The following is a 6377-nucleotide window of genomic DNA, read 5'->3' as shown; positions in this document are numbered from 1 at the left end:
GCATCACACCTAACATAAGTGCGGTTATCGTTGTAGAGCCCATTGTAGTGCGTCTTTTGTACTGTTGTTGATTTCAAAGCAATTACTAATCTCTGAAAGCATTATCCTTCGAATATTTCACATAAATTCAATCCATAATCGTTATTTTAAATCTTGGTGCGCTACATTGGTATGCATTTATACTTCTAGCATGTGTTCAACATGTATGAAATTTATTGTGTCCGCCCTTAGAGAGCACGTTCCGCAAACACATTTTACCGCGTGATTGAGAACATAGGTTAGTGCGGAGCCATGTTTTCGATATTTTGTGCACACAAAGGTGAAAAATATGGCGCGGAAAGGTGAAAATCGATCCATGGTTTATCTTAGAACATGGGAAAACGATTCACGTCACGAGCTGATGACTCTTCACCAGCAATTTATTAAAGATATTGCCATAAAACCAGGTTGGTGCAGAAAACAATCAGTATCGTGGTATCGAGCCTTTTGCTGATTATTTTGGAAAAAAAATTTGATGTGCTTTAAATTGGCTTAATTTGGTTAGTTGGGCAAAGTGCTAAATAAATAGTGTCTTCAGAAAAGTTTCTCGAAATAAGGTTTTTCACAGGTTTATTGGAAGGTTCGCCAAACAGAAACTGAGATTTTTAATCTTAAGAAGACCACTTAGTTGAGATCAAACAATCTTCAAGTGTGAACTTTAGTAGTAAGTTTTTTCAGGACTCCGGCGGGTGTTAGAAGCCATTTAACGGCGTACTCTGTCCGAAAAGTGTCCATGCGCGAGCAGGAGGAATTAACTCGATAATACCTCATTCTGTTATTAATATCATTCCCTGTTATGAACTAGCCTTGCATAAGAGGTAAAATACCAAAGATTTATACACAATATGTATACACAATACGTCGGGTATAACATACTCTGTTATTACAATACCAAACGCATCACAAATTATTATTAGTTTGGTATTGAAATACGTAAGTATTGCATGCCTAAAGTATTTTACATATGAAATTTTGGTATTATTTTTTGGTATTTTACCTCTTATGCAAGGCTAGTTCATACCAATTTCTGATATCGAGGTCGTCGCTCCTGCTCGGGTGTCTTCCGCTCCAGCAGTCTCCGGTGAATATAAATCGATTAGTTTGCCAAGGACCAGATTCCACGTACCCCAGTGAAAAAACCTATCCGTCCGCGGCGAACGGAGATCAGCAGTTTTTGTTTTGGTAATTTCGAGGCGTCATGCTCACGGTGTGTTCCTTATTTTGGGTGAAAATGGGTTTTCTGGTAACCGATCGGCCAGCGATGATCAGAGATCCATATTTTTTGACGTAGGACTTACGTCTCTCTTCACTATACTAGGTGTCATTTCAATATTTCTAAATCGACTGCATTACGCTGTGTTGAAAGATTTTGAATGATAATAGCGTTTGTCCCAAAGAACGGATCTCTTCGGAAAACCCCTTAATCGACAGATCTTAAGTATGCCTTTCATATTTATACTTGATATGACCCGAAAAACTTGTTTCAATAGGCCTAAAACTGTTTTCGAAGCAAAACATTGACTGCACTGAAACCTATAAATATGGGTGCCGTTTGTTCCTCGCGTCATTTGTTCGCTTGATTCTGATGGGTGCAGACGCTAGCAGATAAGCTGCAACTGCGCACCAAAATAAGCCATAAAAGAGGGTGACGCAATTTTTCCTTCTCATTCTGTTCAGAACTTCCAACGGGATATTTTTCTTTCATTCTAACCGGGACAAGCAAAGCCACAGCAGCATCGATTCGACAGGACTCGTAACTTTTCGCAAAACAGCATCGTCCGCATAATCCGCTTTTCGGCCCGGCAGCGCCGAGGACACCATTAGCCAAAGCATGCCAGTACAGCCGCAGAAAATGTTCCAGAAGCAGCCCATTCTACAGACCCGACACCGCAGCAATGCCGAGGAGATACCGGCAGCAGCAGCAGAGTCGAGCCGAAACTAGCCGGCATCAATGAAGAGCTGAGGCCGACCGGCATCAGTGTTGAGCCGAGACCGGCCGGCATTGGTATCGAGCCGAAACAAGTTGAAGAAAATCAAGAGAAAGAACTGCAATGTTCTTGAAGAAATCGCGTGTGTGTGTTTTGGTTTCGAGTAAAGAAACCCCCTCGGTCAACCAGTTCCCCGAAAGGAGTTAATTTTCGGCCCTTATCAGGGCCAAGAGAGTTGATAATAATTTTCGCAATTGGATGGCATTCGTCACTGGTTCGTCGCATGCTGCATTAAGGCAATTCGCATCCCGCTGGTTCAATTGAAGAAACAGCACACGTCAAGCGGATACGCTGCATGAAGACAGCTTTGGTTTTGCGCTCCACCCAGGAGTACCCAGTATCAGCCTTACAGTCCGCTGCAACATGACGCAACAAGTGGAGATAGAAAATGTATTTCTTTGAAGCAAACGGTTCATCTGAGAGCCACTGATATAGGGGAACGGTTCGCCACTTCATCTCATAGCTCCTATTTCCATCCCATCAAAAACAAAGCAATGGAAAGGAATTTGGTTTGTTTATTATTTTTGTGATTTTTTCAGCAGTGAGCACGCATGTTGACAAAAAGAAACGACGAATTTGGTGCCGTATTTCTTTGTTAAGAGATGAGATGGATATATGTACAGAGAGATGTAGATCGGAACAGTTCCCCTATATAATATCAAAGTTTTAAATACCTCCCGAGTCCAATCCAAATCCAATAGAAAAATCGATCTAAATCCAATCCAAAATCAATCTTAATCAAATCCAAAACCGATATAAATCCAAATCCAATCCAAATCCAGTCCAAATCCAACCCACATTCAATTCAAATCCAATCCAAATCTATTCCAAACCCAGTCTAACATAAATGACACTGCAATCCAAATCCAATTCTAAGCAAATCCGAATTCAACCCAAATCCAAACCAAATTCAATCAAAATCCAATCCAAATCGAATACAAATTCAGTCCAAATTCAATCCGACTTCAATCCAAATCCAATCCAGATCCTTTCCAAATCGCTCATAATTCAATCTCAATTCAATCCAAATCTAATCCAAATCTTATTCAGAACCATTCTTAATCCAAATCCAAAACTAATTCAAATTCAATCCTAATCTAATTCAAATCCAATCTAAAACCACTTCAATCCAAATCTAATCCATATCCAATCCAAATCCAATCCACATCCAATTCAAATTTAATGCAACTCCAATCTAAATCCAACTCGAAACCAACCGAATCAAATCCAATACGGAATAATCAATCCAATTCGGATTCAAATCCAATCTAAATTCAATCCAAAAACAAATCAAATCCAATTTCGAAACAATGTTAATCCAAAATTCCAGTCCAAAAACAATCCAAATCCAACCCACATTTAATTCAAATCCAATCCAAATCTATTCCAAACCCAGTCCAACTATTTTGAACCAAATTCAATCTAAATCCAATCCGAATCGAATACAATTTCAGTCCAAACTTTTTTGGTTCTTCTTTTCACAAATTCTCTTGCCTTTTAGATTCATTTTTCTCATTTTGCCTTTTTTTGTGTCTTTCATTTTTTGTCACCCGGCCTACTCCTCTGCCCTACTGCCGGAGAGTCTACCGGGGCGCTAGCATTCTCACGGAATTTTTTATCTTGTCTTCCATATTCTTAAAACTCTTTTTAATACACATTTTTTTTATTTACCTGTTTCCGATGACACCGATTCCAACAGATCTAGCTTGAGAGCTCAACCAACTTGAAAAAAAAAATGATTTCAACTCTACCGGCTGCGTAATTGTCGTGACCTGGACGAGGTTTCAAAGCTCGACCGTTCGTCGCAACAATAGAGTAGAGTGGGGCAAGAGTGCGCGTGGGGTAAGAGTACGTTTTCGATTTTTTGAAGTAATAAAAAAAGATAAACTAGCAGCACTGCATCAGTTTGACAGGTATTCTGGCCAACTAATATCATGTGTAGTTGTGAACGATTTGAATAAACAACAAGGGAGATATCTCGCTTAACTTTTCAAAAGGACCTAAGTAACATTTTTTTCATGAATTAATTTGAATAGCGCAATCAATAGAAAAACAAGAAAGCTTTTGATTGCAATGTTCAAATTAAATCATGAAAAAAATGTTACTTAGGTCCTTTTGGAAAGTTAAGCGAGATATGCAGTTAGATAATTTTTTGGTCATTTTGCTAAAAATAATTGTGTTTCCGCAACTAGTATTTCATTACCATATATACGTTCAATCAGGTGAACATCATATCATTTCGATAACCTATTGTATAGAGTACTTTATGGTGCATAACAGCAATCCGGTTGGATTTCCAAGAAGTTAAAACCATTTATTGAATAAATATTGGGACTGTGGGGTAAAAGTACGCAGGAACGGGTGGGGCATGTGGCGCATGTGAATCTTCAAGTTCTGATGTAAAACCCGTATCTCCAGCCGAAATAAGACTACTTCCAAAGTGTAAAGATCCACAACTAAGAAAAAAGGGACAGAAATCGAAAATTATCACAAGTTTTAAGGATAAGTTGAAGTAATTTGGTGTTAGATAGGACTTAGCGAACAAAGCACTAAAGCAAAATAATGAAATTGTATTAGGACTTGTTGTACACCTAAATATAGTACGAAAACACAATTTCATTCAAGAAACATCCATAAATTACTCAACGCTTAACTGGAAGGGGTTGCGAGATGTATAACGATCCAAATAATTTTTAGAGGATTCATACAAAAAGTGTAAGATAGGGGTGGAGGGGTGATGAAATAGCCAAATTTTACGTTACGTGATTGGTGGATTTTCTTTAAAAAAGGGTTCTTGAAAAAAGGGTTCTACTAAAACGAATCACAATAATTTCAATATTTTTTCCGCTGGGTAACAAATAGGAAGAGTATATGAATCATCGACATTGATTTGATATGCAGAAGCTTGTTTCATGAGGGCCACATGATCGGTTGAGAACTAAGTGCGTACTCTTGACCCACTCTACTCTACTCAGCAAACTGAGCTCTGTTGTCGATTCGTTCTGACACGAACGAAAAACCGAAAACATTTTTGCGTTACCATGGAGCTCAAGTTAGCCCTACACGCTGATTAAAAACAATCAATAAATGAGTACAAATCGTTACAAGGTAATAATCTTAAAGGCATTTTGTAATAACTCCTCATTCCAATCTTATCCACTACATATTTGTTACCTCCTCTGCTGTACGGCATAGGAATTGTTAATCATCTGAATAACCCAAAATACTGATTTGACGTTTGTTCTTGTAGACAGGCTTCAGTTATTATGTTATCAATATTATTCCTGCTTTTAAAATGTCTTTTAAAATGGTCTGTCGAATAATACCTGTGGAGGGGGTCTAAGATTTTGTGACAGTGCATGTACTAGGTATACAAAAAAGCGTGACAGAGGGGGGGGAGGGGGTCTAGAAATCCCAAAAAGTAGTGGACGTCATGTTTGTAAACGACTGAATTTCAATGAACTGGAAGGGTTTATTTTCGGCTTGCAGTCTTTATGATGAGCTGAATGATTTTTATGTTATCATCGCCGACGTTTCGGTGTTTGGTTCACACCTTCTTCAGGGCCTATTTATTTAGAGGAAATGCATAGGTTACGTAATTTAAATTGAAGTCTAACTACAGACTCACTTGACTAAAATCTTCGTTGTCGGAAATCGTCGATCTGACGGTAATTGTCGGTAAATGATATATGCACTAGTGTAACACGTACTATAAATTAAATGGGTGGAACATTAACACAAATTCAAAAAAGATGCTAATTATGTATGTCTTACGGTTTAACATTAAGTATGTGAGAAAAACGTTGATTAAAAATTCCCTCAAAATGTTAAACCGGGTGGATTTTTGTATGGCACAGGTCACTATTGAGTGTGTTCACTACAGTTGGGTTAATTGCTAATGGGTTGACTATCATGGTGGTGGGTTCAGCTGGTCGAGTGGAGGCCTTGATGGTGGGTGGGGTGGGGCTGGTGGTTGCGGAGACGGTGGGTTGATGCGGTGGTCAGTGGTGTTGAAAGATTGTTGGGTGGTGGCGGCTGTTGTGATTTTAGTACCCGATACACACAGAAGTAGATATGCGTATGCACGGCTTAGTCCGTCGGTATCAGTACGTCTATTGACAGTATCTGGAGTGGTTGTGATGTGACACATCTCTAAGATGGGCAGTGTGCGTCTCCTGAAAGTGCGGTCTATGATGGTAGGGTGCTTGATGTCGAAGCGGTGTTGGTGATCGATGCAGTGTTCGACTAATGCGGTCTTCTCCCGTAATTGTTGAACCTCTGCGTCACTATATTGGTATCCTATTTGAAGTTGATGTTCTAGGGTGTTGATGTGAGTCTGGTGACCGAACA

General features: G+C 39.1%; 1 long non-coding RNA gene across 1 annotated transcript; it reads right to left on the bottom strand.

The window, feature by feature from the left end:
• Positions 1-5471: 5471 nt before the first annotated feature.
• On the bottom strand, positions 5472-6051 carry LOC134224087 (uncharacterized). The gene is made up of 3 exons (XR_009982841.1): positions 5802-6051; positions 5656-5736; positions 5472-5592 (listed from the first exon to the last, which is right to left on the bottom strand). It is a non-coding gene; the product is annotated as an uncharacterized LOC134224087 (long non-coding RNA).
• Positions 6052-6377: the final 326 nt, after the last annotated feature.

This window comes from Armigeres subalbatus, chromosome 3 (assembly GCF_024139115.2).
Source record: "Armigeres subalbatus isolate Guangzhou_Male chromosome 3, GZ_Asu_2, whole genome shotgun sequence".
Lineage (NCBI taxonomy): Eukaryota > Metazoa > Arthropoda > Insecta > Diptera > Culicidae > Armigeres > Armigeres subalbatus.
Note: the sequence above shows the minus strand (reverse complement) of the source record. Positions and strands in the feature narration are given on the sequence as shown.